Source organism: Furipterus horrens, unplaced genomic scaffold (genome assembly GCF_987537825.1).
Source record: "Furipterus horrens unplaced genomic scaffold, mFurHor1.1.pri manual_scaffold_1, whole genome shotgun sequence".
In the NCBI taxonomy this organism is placed as follows: Eukaryota; Metazoa; Chordata; class Mammalia; order Chiroptera; family Furipteridae; genus Furipterus; species Furipterus horrens.
Window position 1 is genome coordinate 156,592,106 of NW_028327171.1, and position 19,517 is coordinate 156,611,622.

A 19,517-nucleotide genomic window follows, 5' to 3' on the forward strand; every position below is an offset into this window, starting at 1 on the left:
GCCAAGAACTATAAACAGCAGAATTTCAACAGGTGGATGGTTAAACAAACTATGGTACACCCATACATGAAACGCTACTCAAGAGTAAAAGGGAACAAATTCTTTATTTATTTTTCAAATTATAAGAGGAAGTTTATTTAGAAAGTTACAGAAGTAGTAGAAGGGCTTTGGGAGAGGAAAGATCAATGAGAATGGTCAGCGACTGCTTGAGCTTTTGTGTCACCACGGCCTGTGCGTGACAAACACATTCTTCAAGTGCAAAGAGATCCACCAGGTGTCATGGAGGCACCCCCGCTCCCACCACTGGCACCAGCTTGACCTCGTCATCACCAGAAGAACGGATATTGGCAGCACCCTCCTCACCCGCAGCTACCACAGTGCAGACTGCGACACGGACCATGCCCTCGTGGTAAGCAAGGTGCGCATAATGCCGAAGAGGTTGCACCACTCCAAGATGAAGGGTCGCCCACGCATCAACACCAGTTGTGCCAGCAACCCAGTTAAGACCCAGCAATTCATCAACAAGATGGAAGATGCACTCGGCGAGGGAGTGGCGGCAGATGACATTATCGAATCCAATTGGGCACGTCTCCGCGACGCCATATACAACTCCGCCATTATTGCTTACGGGAAGAAAGAGCGGAAGAACGCTGACTGGTACGAGGCTCACTGGGAAGAAATGGAACCCGTGATCGAGGCTAAGAGGAAGGCCCTACTGGCTTACAAAGTCACGCCCACTCCCAGTACACTTCAAGCTCTACGGGCTGCCAGGAACAAAGTCCAGAAGACCGCCCGCCACTGTGCCAACACCTATTGGCTAAACCTGTGCAGAAGCATTCAGGAAGCCGCCGATATAGGCAACGCACGAGGAATGTATGAGGGTATCAAGAAGGCAACAGGCCCAATCCCCTCCAAGATCGCCCCCCTTAAGTCCAAGACAGGTGAGGTCATCACTGACCAGGAACAGCAAATGCGGCGGTGGACCGAGCACTACCTCGAGCTGTACGCAACGAAGAACACCGTAACAGACACTGCTCTTAACGCCATCCCAGACCTACCAGTCATGGAGGAGCTAGACACCCCACCTATTGCGGCAGAGCTCGGCAAAGCCATCGACCGCCTCGCTTGCGGGAAAGCACCAGGAAGCGACGGAATCCCTCCAGAAATCCTAAAGAGCGGGAAACCAGTCCTGCTACAGCCGCTCCACCATCTACTCTGTCTCTGCTGGAAGGAGGGTTACATCCTCCAGGATATGAGAGACGCCAACATTATCACCATGTACAAGAACAAAGGAGACCGCAGTGACTGTAACAACTACTGGGGCATCTCTCTCCTCAGCGTCGTCGGCAAAGTATTCGCCCGGGTCGCTCTTGCCCGCCTGCAGACCCTTGCTTCCCGCGTCTACCCAGAGTCCCAGTGTGGCTTCAGAGCTGGCCGCTCAACAGTGGACATGATCTTCTCCCTACGCCAGCTGCAGGAGAAGTGTCACGAGCAGCATAAACCACTCTACCTCGCCTTTATTGACCTCACGAAGGCGTTTGATCTGGTCAGTCGAAGCGGACTCTTCAGCTTGCTACGGAAGATTGGCTGTCCACCACATCTGCTTGCTGTGGTCATGTCCTTTCACGACAACATGCACAGCACGGTGTCCTACAACGGCGCAACCTCTGAGGCCTTCCCAGTCAGCAGCGGAGTAAAGCAGGGCTGCGTCCTCGCGCCTACGCTGTTCGGAATCTTCTTCTCCATGCTCCTCCAATACGCCTTTAAGGACTGCAGCGAGGGTGTCTTCATTCACACCAGATCCGATGGCAAGCTCTACAACCTGGCCCGTCTACGAGCCAAGACCAAAGTCAAAGAGGTGCTCATCCGTGAGATGCTCTTCGCCGACGACGCAGCTTTGACATCACACTCCGAAGAGGGACTCCAGCAACTAGTCACTTGCCTTTCCCACGCATGCAAGGAGTTCGGACTAGCCATCAGCCTGACGAAGACGAATGTTATGGCTCAAGGCACGGGGACTCCCCCATGCATCACCATCGATGGATACACCCTGGAGGTTGTCAACGACTTCACTTACCTCGGGTCCACCATCTTGAGCTCTCTGTCAGTCGACTTGGAGGTCAACCGGAGAATCGCCAGGGCAGCCACAGTTATGGCCAGACTGAACCGGCGAGCGTGGAACAATTCCAGCCTCACTGAGAAAACCAGACTGCGCATCTACCAAGCCTGCGTACTCAGCACTCTCCTCTATGGCAGCGAGACGTGGACCACCTACGCAAGGCACGAAAGGAAACTCAACAGCTTCCACATGAGGTGCCTGCGACGCGTCCTGCATGTCGCCTGGCAGGATAAGGTCCCCAGCACCGAGGTGCTGAAGCGAGCCAATATGAGCAGTTTGCATGCAGTTCTTAGCGAGAGACGCCTCAGGTGGCTCGGCCATGTCAAAAGAATGGATGCAGGCCGTATCCCCAAAGACCTCCTCTACGGCGAGCTAGCAGAAGGCAAGAGGATGACAGGGCGCCCAAAACTGCGGTTCAAAGACATCTGCAAAAAGGACATGACACAATGCTCCATCAATCTCAACACATGGGAAGTTCAAGCAGACGACCGCCTAGCCTGGAGGCTCGCGGTCAGGCAAGGTACGTCACGCGCGGAGGCTGCGCGCAAGGAGGAGGCGGTCCAGAAAAGATCGAGGCGGAAGCAGCGTCAGCAGCAGCAACAACAGCCATCTGCCTTCACCTGTACCAAGTGCGGCAGGGATTGTCACTCCCGAATCGGACTGCACAGCCATTCTCGGCGGTGCAGATAGACTCTCAGGAAGCTACGCCATCGTCTCTTGAGACGGACGGCTGCCGACGACGACGACGAGAAGGGCTCTTGCAGCTTAGAAGACAAAAAGGTAGAGGTAATGCATCTGGGGGGAAGAAGAGGAGGAAGAGGAAGGCGCAGGAGCACTGGGTCCTTAATCTTGAGGGTTTAAAATTTTTAAAAAGTATATTTATTGATTTGAGAGACAGAGAAGAGGGGAGAGAGGAGGGGGGGGAAAGAGGAAGAGGGAGAAACATCAATGTGAGAGAGAAACATCGATCAGTTACCTCCCATACATGCCCCGACCAGGGACTGAAACTGCAACTCAGATATGTGTCCTGAGAATTGAGCCCCCAACTTTTTGGTGTACTGGATGATGCTCCAACCAACTGAGTAACCTGGCTAGAGGCACCTTGAGGGCTCTAAAGGCTGAGAGTTTAGGGGAGTCCTTAAGGGTGGTTATCAATAGAACATTTATCAATTTTTACTGATTTACCAAAATGATATTGATTCCCCTGACTTCATCTGTTTTGGGACACAAATGACACTAATTGGATTTTTATTTTCTATCTCCCTGAGTAGGGTGATTTAAGCTGTTTATCCTCTGGTTGGGAAGAAATGTAAACCATTTACTCTCAGGCATCCTTGGTTAAGGTAGATAGGATTTTGAGATTTACTGGATGGCTGTAAATAGCTTGGCTTACTAGCTTGTCTTATGTATGTCACCCCAAACCATAGGGTCTCCTTAACTCAGATCATTGTTAGAGACAGAGGAAGGGGGCTCTGTTCCCAGGCCTCTTTAGAGATTCATAAGGCAAAAGCCAGACAGATTGAGAAAAGAAAACGAGGCAGGTGGGCAGGGGACGTTGAGGCCAAGCTCCACTCCAGCAGCCCTCGTTGTGCCTCACTGCCTTTCCCTGAGGCCGGTGGTAAGACAGCATTGGCTAAGGATTAGGACCAAACTCATCCCCACCAAAAACTGACCCCAAAGCAGGAGGAATCGGGTCATACTGGCTTTACACTGGCTGAGTCCCCATCTTGGGGCTGGCTATACTCAGATTGGGGAGGCAAAGGAAGAGCTTCATTCCTGGTGTGACCAAGCCTCCTCTACACTGAACATGGAGCTAAGGTCAGGAGAGCAATCTGATTTATAACATAGCCAAGGTAAATGGAGCCCTGGTTGGGCCTGGGTGACACTCTTCCCCACCATCTGCAGGTCCTGTCCATGCCCCAGTTGGCACCTGGCCAAGCAATCAGTCCTCAAAGTAGTCCTAGCTCTGGATGGTCATGGTGTGGAAGCAGAACTTCCCTGTAGGCAGGTGCTGGCTGCCTTCAGTACCACCTGGGCATCTGTGTTCTGAGTGATGGTGATGTGGACAAACAGCACAGTCTGGGTCACAGTCAGTGCCCAGATATGCAGGCTGTGCAAGGTTTCCATTCCCTCCACCGACAGCAACAGATCCTGAATAGCTGTGAAGCCCATGCCCTTTGGGACCCCTTCCATTAGCACCAGGATCACGTCTCTCAAGATGGTCAAGGTTATTGTCCCCAGGACCAAGATAGTAAAGCGGAAGGTGTAGATGGGGTCTACATATTTGTATGTTGCTTGAAGTATAAAATATAGGCTGCCACCAGGATGCCTAAGCTCTGCAGCAAGTCTCCTATCACATGGCTAAAGGCAGCTGGGACTGGGGTTCTCCTGCTGCTGGCTGGCCTCATGGCTATGCCTATGGCTTTGGCTGTACCCATGGCAAGACTGGTGACAGGTCAACCTCATTATGATGTTCATGGCCACAGCGAAGCCTGCCATTCTCAGCATGGTCCTCCCCTCCATCTCATAGTCTCCAAGATCAGCCACTCCACTGCCAGGTACCCCAGTACCCCAGTCATGACCCAGATGGACAGCACAGACAGCAGGACGCCCAGGATCTCAGCTCACTGCCAGCTGAAGTTCATGGTCTTGCTGGCTGGCAGGGAGGACATCCAGAGGGAGAGCATGCTGGCAGAGACAGTGAGTAGATGGGCTGCATCCATCATGAGCGCCAGGTTGTGTGCTAGGTACCCACCATTGACTTCCCCAATTGTGAACATCAGGCAGATAGATGGCAGAAACCATAGATAGCCGGGGACAGACCTGCTCCTTCTTGGGTCACAGTGACTGCCAGGACTCTTTTGGGCGTGGCAGTAATTGTTGCTCTGCACGGCCAGCTCAGTGGATGGCAAGTCCGAGTCAGGTGGGGACACAAATGTCCAGCCAGCCCCATCCTGCCAGAGATCCCTTGTGAGACCAGGCTTCAGGCCTGGCGTCCAACAGATGCTGCTTAACTGTGACCTTCATAGGGCCCCGTGCCAGCCCCACGGAGTGAGCCCTGCAAGTTGTGCTGCAGATGCTGCGCAGCGCGCACTCATCTGCTGGGAGAGCCCTGCGTGCCTCTCCCGTGTCCCCGTGACCCCCACCCCCCACCCCCAACCACCACCACCACCTCGGTGCGCGCACAGCCTGGGCTGCACCGGGGCAGCGTTGGGACAGTCCTGCTGCCGCTATCGCGCAGCTCCTTCCCAGGCTCCGCGCGTCCAGCGCTTTATCCCGCCCTCACCATCCGGTGTTAAGAGGTCCGCCGTGCGTCGTGTGCAAGAGCCCGCAGGGAAGGAGGAGTGGGTGGCCGGCCGCAAAGGACACCCAGGAGTTGCCTCCAAACACCCAGACTCCACAACCTGGCTTGTGACAAAAAGCCCAACCGCCTGCCCTGAGTTAGGACTGCGTGACTGCTGCGCGGGGCTGACCGAGTCCCAGGAGAAGTTCCCCCATCTTGGTTTGTAGGAATTCACTTTAGATACCCAGAGAGCAGGAATGGGAACAAATTCTTGACATATGATATTTGAAACAACCTCCCTGAATCCTCAGAGAAATGTTGAGTGGTAAACTTAAAATGTTACATACGGCATGATTCCATTTATAAACATTCTTGAAATGACAAAAATTATGTACACAGATTAGTGGTTTTAAGTTGTACAACTTGTGTTGATGAAAATGTTCTGTATCTTGACTGTTACCACTGTCAACATCCTGCTGTGACACTGTACCATAGTTTTGCAAGATGTAACCTTTGGGGAGGACCAGGTAAAGGGTACTTCATAGGATCTCTTTCCTCTTTCTTATAATTGCATAGGTATTGCAGAATTATCTCAAAAAAATTTAACTCCCCAAAAAAGCTGAAAAGGGGAACAAAAATCCAAGATTTACCTCAGCCCCCCACCCCCCCAAAAAGGTCTCTAAGGCTTGAACTTGGGGACATAGTTTTTTTTTTGTTGTTGTTTGTTTGTTTGTTTTTAATGCTGTAGATGAATCTGCTGTTCAGTGGAACCTTAAAAAGAGCTTCTAAAAAAATGGTACAAAAGCTGTCTCAGGGCTTATTCTAAGGCCATAAAACAGCTTTACCTCCAACCCCAAACCAGGCTATAGAGGCAGAATACTGTGGAAGAGAGAGAACAAAGAGAGTAGGAGTAATCAGGATTTCAGTGTTCATCGTCTGGGGTTATTCACCACCACAAACAAAGGGTAACCCAACCTCTACCAAGCTAAATAGGTGGGTGGGACTCTAATATTGTGTATAGACATCAAGATCTTGTGGGAAGACCTTAGTTGGATGTCCACTTAGGCTGAGGACATGTTGATTTACCCATCTTGTGCCCAAGCAGGGCACAAAAGGATGGGACAGAAATGACAGGACAGAGTGCAACAGAAGAGCCTGCACTGCCATAGTTTGGCACACAAGTATTATTAGGCTGGAATCTTCAGGCTTTTGCTCCACTCAGGAGAGAGGACCCTGGTTGGGGGAACCTCAACAGTAAAGGGAGGTGGTGAAAGGCTGATGGTGAGAGCTGAGGAGGGGTTAGGAGGTTTAGCTGGAAGTGGATTCTCACAGCAGGGCAGTGGAGGAGCACTTAGAGCCTTCTGAAGAGCTCTCAAGGATGCCCTATGAGGAAGCCAGAGGATTTTGAGGTTAGTCCAGTGTTAGCGGGAAAAGAAGTAAAAGCCAGTAGACAGAGGACCACAAAAGCATCTGGTTATGTAAGAGGACTTCATTCCTTATCAATTTCTTTTTCTTGCCTCCACACAACAGAAAGCTGGTGTAATGGTTCTCAGTCCTGGATGCTCCTTAGCATCACTTGGGAAAATTTAAAAATATTACTACCTAGTCCTAGACACCTCACCTCAGGTCTGACTCTGACATATAGATCCAATAAAACCCATGGTACATTACCTCCTAGAGACACGGTGCATGACATCTTCCTTATGGGGCTTCTTTCCAATTTGGGGTGCCAGTCACTCATCAAAGGTGGACCAGACCTCAAAACCTGCTTTCATGACCAAGCCACTATCTGCTAGTTCTGTGGCTTCCCTGTGCTGAGTGTAAACATATGACAGCAGAGACAGAGGCAAGCTGGAGAGGTCACAACGTAAACTGAAGAGAGCGCAAGAAAAACATGACAAATGGAAGTCATAGGATGGGAGGGTAGGAAGATCGCCCAGAGACTGGTAGAGATTATTTCGCATGTGCACAGAAAATGAGTTATTAGCAACAATGACAATATTTAAGCTTTCTTAGAGATGGAATATGCCTTTTACTAAAGAAGAAAGTAAACATTATTTAGAACAAATCTCATATCACACCTTAATATTTACAGAAGAGACATAGGATGAGAGGCCAGGAAAGAACAAATTTCCCAGAGGGGGAAATTGCAATGAGAACAAGTAATCTAGATCAAACCATAGCATGTTTGAACAGAAAGAATACCTAAGGACAGAGGAAACTAAGGATAAAATAAGATTGTACACAACAGGAACCTCTGTTAGGTTGATTCTAGACTGTTTTAAAGTGGGGGGAATTCAGTCAAATGCTAGGGCAGTAATTTCTAAGAACAAATACTATTTTGTACAAATTTTGATGCTTAAAGATTTTCCCCAAGTTTAGAGTATTTTAGAATTAAGAACAGCTTTAACTTCCAACAATAAGGAAATGGTTAAGTAAATCACAGTCATAGCACATACCAGGAGATGGAATATGCAGCCTTTAAAATTATATAGATGACAATTTGCAGATGACATATACCTAGGATAATACTGACTGACTAGGTTTTTAAAAAAGCAAGGTGCATAATGTGTATGCTTACAACTATGTGACAAATACGCATTTTCTTTTATACCGTCTTTGCTATTCATTTCTCAGTTTTCTTCAGTGTGTATTATTTTCATAATCAGAATCAAAAGATAAATGTTATTCATAAGTTTGCAGTTCTCTTTTATGTTTTATACCCATTTTCCCCTCCTATGTTCTCACAGTAGGAATTTTTGATACCTGTACGAGGATCCTAGCCAGTTATTTCTCCCATGGGCTACAAACACGACTGTTAGTTCTCAGCCTTCCTTTTCACAGCTTGTTTTGCCAAATTTTTGATCTCTTCCTTCTGAACAGTGACTTTTTTTTTCTTCCTTAAAACACTCATATCAACTTCATGAAAGTCTCGTAGTATCTTCTTGACTTCTAGCTAGGTGGGCATCCTCCAATATTAAGCACCTGTCTTCTATGGAGTTTGTATTGTTTTTCTACTTCTGAATTATACATTAGCACAAACTGGGTGGCTTAGAATAACATCTATTATCTCACTGTTTTTGTGGGTCAGGAATTCATGTATGGGTTAACCGGTCCTCTGTGGAGGGTCTGTTGAGGTTGAAATAAGTTTTTGGCTGGGACTGTGACTGAATTTGAGGTGCAGGGTTCTTTTCCAAACTCTTTTCTTTCCCTTCCCCTCCCCTTCTCTTTTTCCTTTCTTTGTCAGAATTCAGTCTTTTTATGATTTTGGGGACTGATATTGCCCCCCATTTTTTTGCCTTTTTTTGCTGTTTGTGAGCTGAGTGTCACTCTCAGCTTCTAGAGGCTGCTATTAGGTCTTAGCCACGTGTCTTTTTTCACAACATGTCACTTACTTCTTCAAGGCCAGTGGAGAGTAGCTGTTGCTGCTTTGAGTCTCTTTTAGGGGCTCACCTGATTAGGTCAGACTCGCACAAGGTAACTTCTCTTTTTATGAAAGTATAGTTGACATACAATATTATATTAGTTGCAGGTGTACAACACAGTGATTTAACATTTATGTACCTTACAATGTGATAGTAACCTTTTGAGTAACTCAAAGTTGACTGAATAGGGTCCTCATTTATGTCAACAAAATCCATTCACCTTTTATTGGTGTGATTACCTCGTAAGTTATGTAAATATCTAATCATGATGTTGTAATCCTGAAACATAATACTGTAGAATAACTGTAGTTGGAAAAATTTTTTAAATTTTTAAAAATCCCTTCACCTTTGCCACATAATTTAAACTAATTATGAGAATGCAATCCCATTACAGGCCCTTCCCACAGAAAAGGGATGAAATTATCTAGAGCATGTACATCATGAGATGGAAATCTTGAAGCCCATGTTAGAACTTTGCCTAGCACAAGATTACGGGGGTGAATTAAGGGCACTTAAATTTTGGTTTAGAATTTATTAAAAATATGTTTTAACTGAAATTCTTGATTAACATACCTTAAGTATATACCTTTTTTTTTTTGCAGATTTCATCATAAAACTTTTCTTGCTTAAAGAATTTTCAAAGAATTCAAGGTGAGCTACTTTTTATTTTGTTTTTTAAAGAAAAAAGTACCATTTGCAATAGTTATTTCTAGTAATCTGGAATTTTTTTTTTTTTGAGACTATAACACCAATGAATAACAAAATAATCAACAACCAACCAAACACAGCCTGAAAATAAATTGGGTGCTGAGGAGAATAGAAGAACACTTACCTTTTTTTTTTTTTTTTAAATTGGAAAGGAATTGAAGTTAAGCTTTCCTTTGAAACAGAGAAGTCCTGCTGTCTGAATCACTGCCTCCTGAGACTCAACGGTTTGGCGGAACTAAGTGGCTGGGTTGGTGAAGCATGGGGTGGTCTGTAGGCTTCACTTTAAAACTGGTTTCTCTTTTCTATCCTAATAGCTTGGACAGAAAGGGCCCAGAGGTCTGAGAGGGGGGAAACCTAAAATATTCCCCTCAGCCCAAACTAAGCATAGTGGGCAAAAGGGATTTGGACAGGTGTGACATGGCTTGCACACCTTCCTCCAAAGAAGCCTTTTTTTTTTTTTCCTAATGTGGGACATTGAAAAATTAATCCCTGCCTTTTGTCATCTAGTGGTTATGGATTTAATGATGCCTTTTAACCTGTTGCCAAATATGTTGCCCCCAGAATACAACAAGGATGCCAGCTTATTAAACTGAGCATGCCATTGCCCAGGGACAGCTAACTGACCTGGAGTCTGCAAGATCCTTCCTCATGTGGGAAGGCCACCCCCCACTCCACACCCCCACTCTTATTAGGAATTTCTGGGCCCAAGGGTAGGTAGGACGATGACCATGTCTAGCTTGAAGCAGCTAGAGGAGCACAAGATCTTCACCCACTGTCCTTTATAAGATTATATAGAGTCTTAAATCTGAGAGGGGGGAATTGTTACAGAGTGGGCCCCTTCAATAATAATTTTTTAAAAATTGAAACTGAGGTAGGGTGAGATGTGTGATGTGAATTGAGGCAGGAGGGGTTGAACAATGCAAGATGGGTCTGATACTTCCTAGCTCTGTCTGGGGTTAAGCTGTTCTCTTAACACACTGTGCCATAAGAAGCTATTTCTGGGAAAGTGTTTTAAAATCTAGCCTGCCCTCTTACCTCATAGCCAAGTAGCACTCCAGTGTTTCCAGCCCAGCTGGGGTGATTCCAGTAATGGCTGGCACTAACCTCTAAACTCTTGCCTCTGCTTGGCCACATCTTGCTGCTAGGCTATCTCCACATGGCAGAGAAGGAGGCCATCACTAGCTCCAGGTCTGCATAAACTATTTTGGCCAACAGCTGAACCAAGGGGGCTTCTTTCATCCAGCACGTGAGTATAACTCTCAGGGAAAGGTTTTAATTGGCCTAGTTCTGGGTCAACAATGCCCTGTGATCTGTGCAGCCCCTGGGCACTTCCCCAGGTGTTTCAGGGGTAGTGGTGGAGCTTTGCCTCTAGGTTCACTGGGAGCATGGGAGCTCCCCAAAGGAAAGAGAGCTGTGTTCCAAGGGGGGTGGGGAATTATGCTATGTGACATAAACTGTAGCTGCCACTGCCAAGTGTTGTAGGGAGAGCCTCAAATATAACTTTGCCTCCAATAAAATGTCTAAATAATTCTCTCCCTAAGAGTCAGTTTTCATGTGTGTGACACAATTTAAGGGTACAGTGTGTGCTGAACGTAAACAGTAGAACACAATTCAGCAAGAAAATCACAGTGCTGCCTACGCCATATAGGGCTTTATGACTGTGCAAACCCATAAATTAAAAATCACTGATAGTGGGTATTTTCTGTACAAGTACAGGAGGATCTCATGCTGGGAGGAGAGCACTGAAGGTGCCAGGGGAGGGCCATGTTAAGCCTCAAGTTAGCACTGGATGTGTTACTATTCAGGGCGGTGACATATGCAGCTGATACAGAGCCCATTGCCTGGAAAGTGCACTGGGCCTCCATGGGAGACATTAGAAGGCCAGCTGAGTAGAACCTGAGGGTGTTTCAATAAGTGACACAGTTACTGTTAACCTTGCTCAGGAACCAGCACAAAGAGCCAGTGAATTTGGTGCTCCATTACTGAGTTTTGCTAGTTAACAACCAAGTGTCTGGAGGTAATTTAAGAAAGAGAGTGAGGTTGGAGTGGGGAAGGGTGGTGGGAGAGGCATTTATGAAATACTTCACTTTAATGATTTTGTGGCAAGTTCTGTGATTTTCTCATAGGACTACACCTTGAAAGCCTCCATCTGGGTAAAATCAAGATGAGATATTTGCTGACAGCTTATACCCTAAGGGTGGGGTGTTCTTCCTAAAAGCTTCTGAAACCTTTTCAAAGATGCCCTTGTCATAAGAAAGACCAATAGGATTTTTGCAGTTTTCTTCCCCCCTCCCCTCCCCTTTCTTGGTAAATTCTGGCTGATAGTAATCAGAACCATGTTTTGCGATGTTTAGTTTTCTTTTATGCAGACAGTGCAATGCTTGGACATGTCACAAACTTAGCAAGGAAAATGCCTTTTTAAAAAGTCAGTACCAGAAATTTGGAACCAGAAAATTAGATTCTATGAACAAGGCACATCTAAATCTTTCACATGGTACTTCTATGGGGTTGGGGATGCAAGTGTGTGGTGGCGGATAATTCAAATGCCAGCCTGGAGGAATTATTTTGATTACAATGTAAGAAATGTAAGAAGTTATTGTAACGAGGTAAGTTCTAGTCTTTATGTTGTTAGCCAACCAGGGAGGACACAAATGAGGTAAAACAGAAAATAATTAGAGTATTATGGGGGCTTTACAATCTGAGGTATTCAGAAATTTAGCAAAACTAGGTCTGTGTTCTTAAAAAAAAAAAAAAGAAAGAAAGAGATTACAGAGAGACCTTATTAAAACACAAAAGGCCCAGCTATTTAAGATGGTGACATACATAGAGGCAGGAATGTGCAAAGAGAAGCTGAAAGGCAGCCAGGCCCTGAAGGAATTTCAGAGGAATTTCTTCACCGGAGGAGTAGTTAATAAATAGAGCAGATTTCTAAGGGCAGAAACTAGAGCAGCTACTACCAATTCTTCTTCTTTTTTTTTTTTTTAAGAAGGGAGTGATAGGATGTTAGAGAAGAAAATGTAAAACAAAGAAAAACAAGCTTCTTCTCTAGCGATCTTGGCCACCTCCCATGCAAAAGGTCTGTTCCCAGACATTGAGAATGTTGTATCATTTCGTAATCATGAAACACACTGCGGGTGTTAGTTTTAGATTAATGCTAGATAGTATTAAGAACTGCATGTAACATAATATTTTTCAGAAGTCTGAAAAATCATTTGCTTTGTCTGGCTGGCAACATTTCTGCTATTTTTCATTGCACAGAAAGACAGAAACAAGGGCTAGAAAATTCTTCTGTGTTCTGTGATGGTCCCTCCTCCCACCTTCAATGCAGAGATCCCTCAGTTGGATGCACAAAGCTTTTTTCTGGGGCAGTTTAACATACTGAGTGCTTACGAATCTGATTCTCTTAGTTTTACTTCTGTTCCCCTCAACCAGGTAGGTTGGAATGGCTACTAGATTATTGTGCACAAGGGTTTTTATTTTTCAATTGTCAAATAGTGACCAACATATCTGCAAATTTACCAATATGCAGATTTCCTCCTGCCTCACCACTCAATTTTTTTTTTTAAAACCAGGATTCAACTTGGCAAAAAGTAACTTTAAATTTGCCGTTTGATTCATTGGAATGAAACTTATTATTCCTGTTAACAAAGGGTCCCTCTTTGTTCAGGAAAAGTGAAAGAAATATGTCCCGAACACCTTGCGATCGTGTGGCCCAAGGACTGTGTGAGGGCACCAGCCCTGTGAATGGCCAAGTTAATGAGTGCGTGGAATGACTGGAGTTGCGTTGCTGTGTCATTTCCCAGACAATGGGCCTCGCCATCACCTGGGAGTTTGTAGAGATGCTGATTTCTCGGCTCCATCCCAGACCTACTCAAGCAGAATTCTGGGTTTGAGGCCGGTGAGTCTGCCTTTAATTTAGTCACACAGCCAACTGTGAGACATATGGACCTAGAGGACTGGGATGTACTGTGTTTGAAGGAGAAGAAATGACAGGGCTAAGAAAGCAACTTTATGGATATTTGCCTTTACTTCATTCAGCACAACCTTGCTGGAAAGAGCAAAGGGAAAAGGGGTCACAGTGGGTCCCTAGTGGCAGTGATCTGGAGGTACCATGCAGGCAGGGCGTGTACAGAATTGCCAGAATCTGTACAGGAGTGAACTGGGGCCAAGACAGGGAGTGTGTTAGAAAGTATAAAATAAGCAATGAACAGAACACTCTGACATTATGCACATATTAAAGATCATTGGCAGACACAACCACAAAGCAATTTACTGAAAGGCTAGGAAGGCGCTTGCAGATTGGAAGCAAGGCTGAAGAGCGAGCCAGACCCAGAGGAAGTGAAGGTAATCTCCTTAGCAGTTCCTTTGGCTGGGAGAGGGCATGACACTTTGATCAAAACCCCCCAGTCTGTGTTCAATGGGAGTGGGCGATTTTTATAAAGGAATTCATGGTGCACTTACTGAAGGTAAGGCTGTGAAATGGGTGGATGGTGGGGTAGTCTAAACAAATGATTCCTTCAACCAAAAAGCAAGCAAACCAAGGAAAATCAATCTCATTTTGCAAAAAGACAGCAATCAGGGGCCCTCCGGTAAGCAGGCTAATGTGGGTGGTCAAAGGGCCAGAGAAGAATCAGAAACTTCATAGGAACAGGGCCAGAGAGAGACAGAGTGATCTGGAGGGCGAGCACTCAGCTGCTAAGGGAGACCGGCCCTAATATTATTCTGCTTAGGAAAGATCTAGAGGGCTGGCCCTTGCTCCCCTCCCTCTGGATTCTTCCCAGTCTGTGATAGACCCTGCTTTGTGAGCCCTCTCTGGACAGGGGTGCCTTCTGCCCTGCAAACTTCACCTCTGCGTGGTTAACCACTGAGGTCCGGTTCAATCTGTTTCTTGCCTCCTCTGCCACTGGAATTTCCTCCCTCATGTTTCCCTGGGAGTGTTAAATTGCCAGGGACTTCCACCCTCTTGCCTATTTCCCTTTGGATTGACCTCTCTAGACTTAGAGGACTCCGTGGTTTAGGACAGTTATGCCAGCGCCATGGTTAGTTAAAGAGGCCTTTGTGGGTGGGCCTGGGAGCCATACCACTATTTGTCATAATTTTTTCCACGGGGGAATTCTTTGAATTCCAAACACCCTGTTGACTGGTGACCTCTTAGAACACAACAGTCCTATCTAGGTTCCACAGTAGGGTGAGATCACTAGATGTTGTCTGAGCCAAGATGGGAACAACAAACCAAGCTGGGACAGGCCAGGGTCAGGGGCCAGAAGTAGGAAGGCCTCTGTAAAAGGACGGTAGGGTCAGGAAAGGCAGGGATTAGTCAGTGAATTCACAGCAGAGACATGTCAAAATCGAGTAGAGATTTAAATACCTAAGTATGTGGGTGAATCTAAGATCAATCTTGCTGGGAGAGGGCTTGGGCAGGGAGAGAGGGAAGATGACATGACAGACAGGAAAACCAGGGTGAGCAAAGTGTGGTCAGACTGCCATGGGGCAAGAATCATCCTGGGCACTGCCTTTATTATTGCACCCCCCTCTTGGGGCCTGGCTGCTTAGAGCGGAGGAACTTGGCCACCTTTTATTCAATATTTCTGTTCTCCCATAGAGTAAAGCACCACCCTTAGGGATCTGGGGGCAGGGAGGGCTTACCAAGAGCAATGATTGTTGGTACATCCCTGCTGGTGCCATTCTCTTCACCCAGGTCCCCCAGGCTCATTGCCCAGATGCCCTCTTGCTGCTTGTCCCTTTTCCCAGGTTCTTTTCTTTCACAGAGAATTCCTCACACCCACAGCATGAAGCTCCCAACCTCTGTGCATCTGTAACCGCACTCTGCCTGCCCCAGTGCCATGGGTGAGCTGAAGTGCAAGGTTGTGATTTGACTTCAGACCAACTCCTCTGTTTCTGCAGGAGATCTCATCATCTCCTGCCTAATTCCCAGAGTACTCTCTCCTGTATCACCACCCATTGAAACATCAATTAAAATACAAGTATATGTAATATCTCCCACTTAGAAACTAGCCATGCCTTAATCCCACATTTCTTCCAGCTTTTGTCTCATTCCCTGCCCTCTTAGAGCAAAATCCATGAATGAGTAGGTCTTCTCAATGTCCTCTAATTCTCCTTTCATTTTCTCTCTCCTTTTTTTTAGTTACAGCTTTATCGAGATATAATTTACATACCACACAATTCACCCATTTAAAGCAGTCAGTGGTTTTTTTGTACTGGGTTAGCCAAAAAGTCTATATGTTTTTTTCTGTGAGATAAAAGACATGTTTTTCATTTTCACCAATGACTTTACTGATTTGTCTATTTTGAGTATGATTATTCTCAGTTAATGTCTTGATTTGATTGCTATCCACTTCAACTGGTTTACCCAACTGCGGAGCATCATCCAGTGAGAAAGCTCCAGCATAAAACTTCACAAACCGCTTTTGACACATTCAATCAGTCACAGCACCTTCTCCATGCACTGCACAAATCTTTTTTTTTTTTTGCATTTCCGTTGCGTTTTTACCTTTCTTGAAATAACAAAGCATAATATGCTGAAAATCTTGCTATTTTCTTTCATCTTCAATATTAAAATGGCTACACAAAAACTCACCAACTGTGATAATTTTTTTAATGCTGGTATGACAGCTGTCACAATACAATCTAACAAAATTGTTTCAAATGAAGTTAAAGACAACAAAGTGCTACTAGAGCCATCTTATGGAGAAACCAAATGAACTTTGTGACCAACCCAATATATTCACGAAGTTGTCAATGATCACCAGAATAAATTTTAGAACATTCTCATGATTTCCAAATGAAATCCTATACCTACACATTAGCAGTTACTCCCCATTTTCCTCAAGTCTCTCCCAGGCCCTAGGCAACCACTTTCTGTCCCTACAGTTTTGCCTCTTGTAGACATTTCATATAAATAAAATAATACAATATGTGGCTTTTTATGATGGGTTTGTTTCACTTAGCATATTTTTAAGGTTCATCTGTATGGAACCATGCATCAGCACTTTATTTCTTTTTTGGAGGGTGGGGATTAGGAAATGGATTTATTGAGGGAAAAAGGGGGAAGGGGAGAGGGGAGAGGCAGCTCCCAGACCAACTCAAGGGCCCGTGAGAGCAAGGGGAATGGGGAAGTACTTTATTTCTTTTGATGGCCAAATAATATTTCATTGTATGGCGATAACATATTTTACTTATCCATTCACCAGTTGATGAACATGTGGGTTGTTTCTGGCTATTATGAGTAATGCTGGTATGAACACTCACAAGAATCTGTGTGGGTATAAATTTTTATTTCTTTTTCATTTCTTAAGTTTTTCTGTGGATAAATGATTTACATATCTAGCAATGGAATTGCTGGGTCATATGATAAATCTATGTTTAGTATTTTGAGTAACTGCCAGACTGTTTTCCAAGGTAGCTGGATCATTTTACCTTCTCATCAGCAATGCATGGGAGTTCCAGTTTCTTTAATTCTAGCCATCACTTTGTAATCTGGCTTTTTATAATAGCCATCCTAGTAGGTGAAAACTGGTATCACATTCTGGTTTTGATTTACATTTCCTTTGCTTGATCCTAGCCCAAAGACCAAGAAGTGATAATGATTTACATTTTCTTGATAACTAATGATGCTTAATATTAAGCATTGATTCATGTGCTTATTCGTCATTTGTATCTTCTTTGGGAAAATGTCTATTCATATCCTTTGGCAAGTTTTTAATTAGGTTATTTGTCCTTTTCTTGTCGAGTTATAAGAGCTTTTTACACATTCTAGACACAAGTTCCTTATCAGATATATTTGCAACTATTTGCTTCAGACTGTAGGCTGCCTTTTCCCCTTTTAAATGTCTTTTAAAGCACAGAATGTTTAAATTTTCATGAAGTCTAATTTAACTATTTTTTAAATTATTGCTTGTGCTTTTGGGGGCATATCAAAGACCCGAAGATTAATTGCTTGATCCAATTAAATTTATACCTATGTTTTCTTCTACTAGTTTTATAGTTTTTGATCCATTTAGTTTTTGATTAATTTTGAGTCAATTTTTGTATATGGTGTGAAGTAGGGGTCCAACTTTATTCTTTATACCTTGGTTGAAACTCAACTGACCATAGAGTATAGGTTTATTTCTGGAGTCCCAATTCTATTCCACTAATTTGCATATCTATCCTTAGACAAGTACCATATTGGCTTGTTTTAAGTTTTGAAATTAGGATGCAAGAGTTATCCAACTTTGGATATCAGTTGTTGCAAAGAAGCCAGCTGAGATTTTGATAAGAATTGCATTGAACTTTTGTAGACGAATTTGGAAAAGTATTGCCACTGTAACAATATCATCTTCCAGTTCATAAATGTGAGATGTCTTTCCATTTATTTAGGTATTTACTAACTTTCAAAATGTTTTATAGTTTTCAGAGTATATATTTTCACTTCTTTTGTTAGATATTTTCAAATCTTTTTGATGCTACCATAAATAGAATTGTTTTCTTAATTTCACTTTTGTATTATTCATTGCTAGTTTATGGAAATGCAATTGAGTTTCACATATTGGTTTTGAATCCTGCAACCTTGAACTTCTTTACTATTTTTAATATTTTTAAAGCTGGTTTCATAGGATTTTCCATATGTATACAATAGCCTTAAGATCTATATACAAGATAGTTATTTGCAAATAGGTATAGATTTACTTCTTTCTTTGCAGTCAGAATGATTGTTATCCCCCAGTTTTCTCATCCCAATAATTTCAACTTCATTTTTTTCTGGATGCTCAGGCCAAAAATCTTGGAGTCACACTTGAATCATGTCTTTGTTTCACATACCACACCTTGTGTATTAACAAATCCAGTCAGTCTCTACTTTCAAATTTATCTGAAATTTAAATACTTCTCCACCTTCTGAACTGCTAATATAAACCAACGCATTTGTTCATCTGAACCCCTGCAGTTATCCCCTTCCACCATTTCTCTCTACGGGTGATGGTTTTTAAAAAGCCAGATCATCTACCTCTTCTGTAATATCTACTTCAGAATAAAACTGACAGTTCTAAGTATTACCTACTAGACCCTTTATTATCCATGTATTAGTTTCCTTTTGCTGAATAACAAATTATCTCAAAACATAGTGGTTTCAAACAAAAAATAAAAATTTAATATCTCTCACTGTTTCTGTGAGTTAGGAAATAAAGAGTCTCTTAGCTAGCTGGTTCTGGCTTGGAGCCTTCCTTGAGGATGCAGTTAAGATGTGGAAGGATGTTGGTTGGGGCTGCAGTCATCTGAGGGCTTGGCTGAGGATGGAAGATCTGTTTCTGAAGAGGTTCACTCTCATTCCTGGCTCATTAGGCTGGTTCTTGGTGGGAGGCTTTTGTTCCTTCCCATGTGTGCTTCTCTTTAGGCTGCTTGAGTGTCTTCACAATACGGCATGTGGTCTTCTCCAGAATGAGTGACCCAAGAGAAGGGGAAGCACAAGCTATCCCTTTTATGATCTAGCCTCAGAAATCACATAACATCCCTTTTGTCACCTTCTATTCGTTAGAACATAGTCACTATCTCCGGGCTCCATTTAAGGGAAGAAGAATTAGCTTCCTCTTTTTGAAGAGAGGGGTATTATAGAATTTATAGACAAATTTCAAACCACCACAATTTGTTCTTCAAATGCTTCTCTGATCTCATTTTCTTCGCTTGACCCTTGTGTGCTCAACCACGGCCATGTTTGTCTTTACTAGTCTTAAAACATGACAGGAATGTTTCTACTTCAGGGCCTGCACATTTGCTGTTCACTCCGCCTGGAAGAGTTTTCCTGCAGACAGATACGTGACTCATTTCCTCACTTCTCACATCTCTGCTCAGTGCTACCTCACCACAGAGGGCTTTCCTGACCACTAGGGCTGAAACAGCACCTTTCCCTTCCACATCTCTCTCTGCCTTCTATCTGCTTTACTTTCCCTTTTTTTTCATTATATATACATATATTTATCCTTTCCCT

The 19,517-nt window shown here is 44.3% G+C and overlaps 1 pseudogene; it reads right to left on the reverse strand.

Annotated features, from left to right (window-relative positions):
• Positions 1-4,079: 4,079 nt before the first annotated feature.
• On the reverse strand, positions 4,080-5,146 carry LOC150022105 (proton-coupled zinc antiporter SLC30A2 pseudogene; annotated as a pseudogene).
• Positions 5,147-19,517: the final 14,371 nt, after the last annotated feature.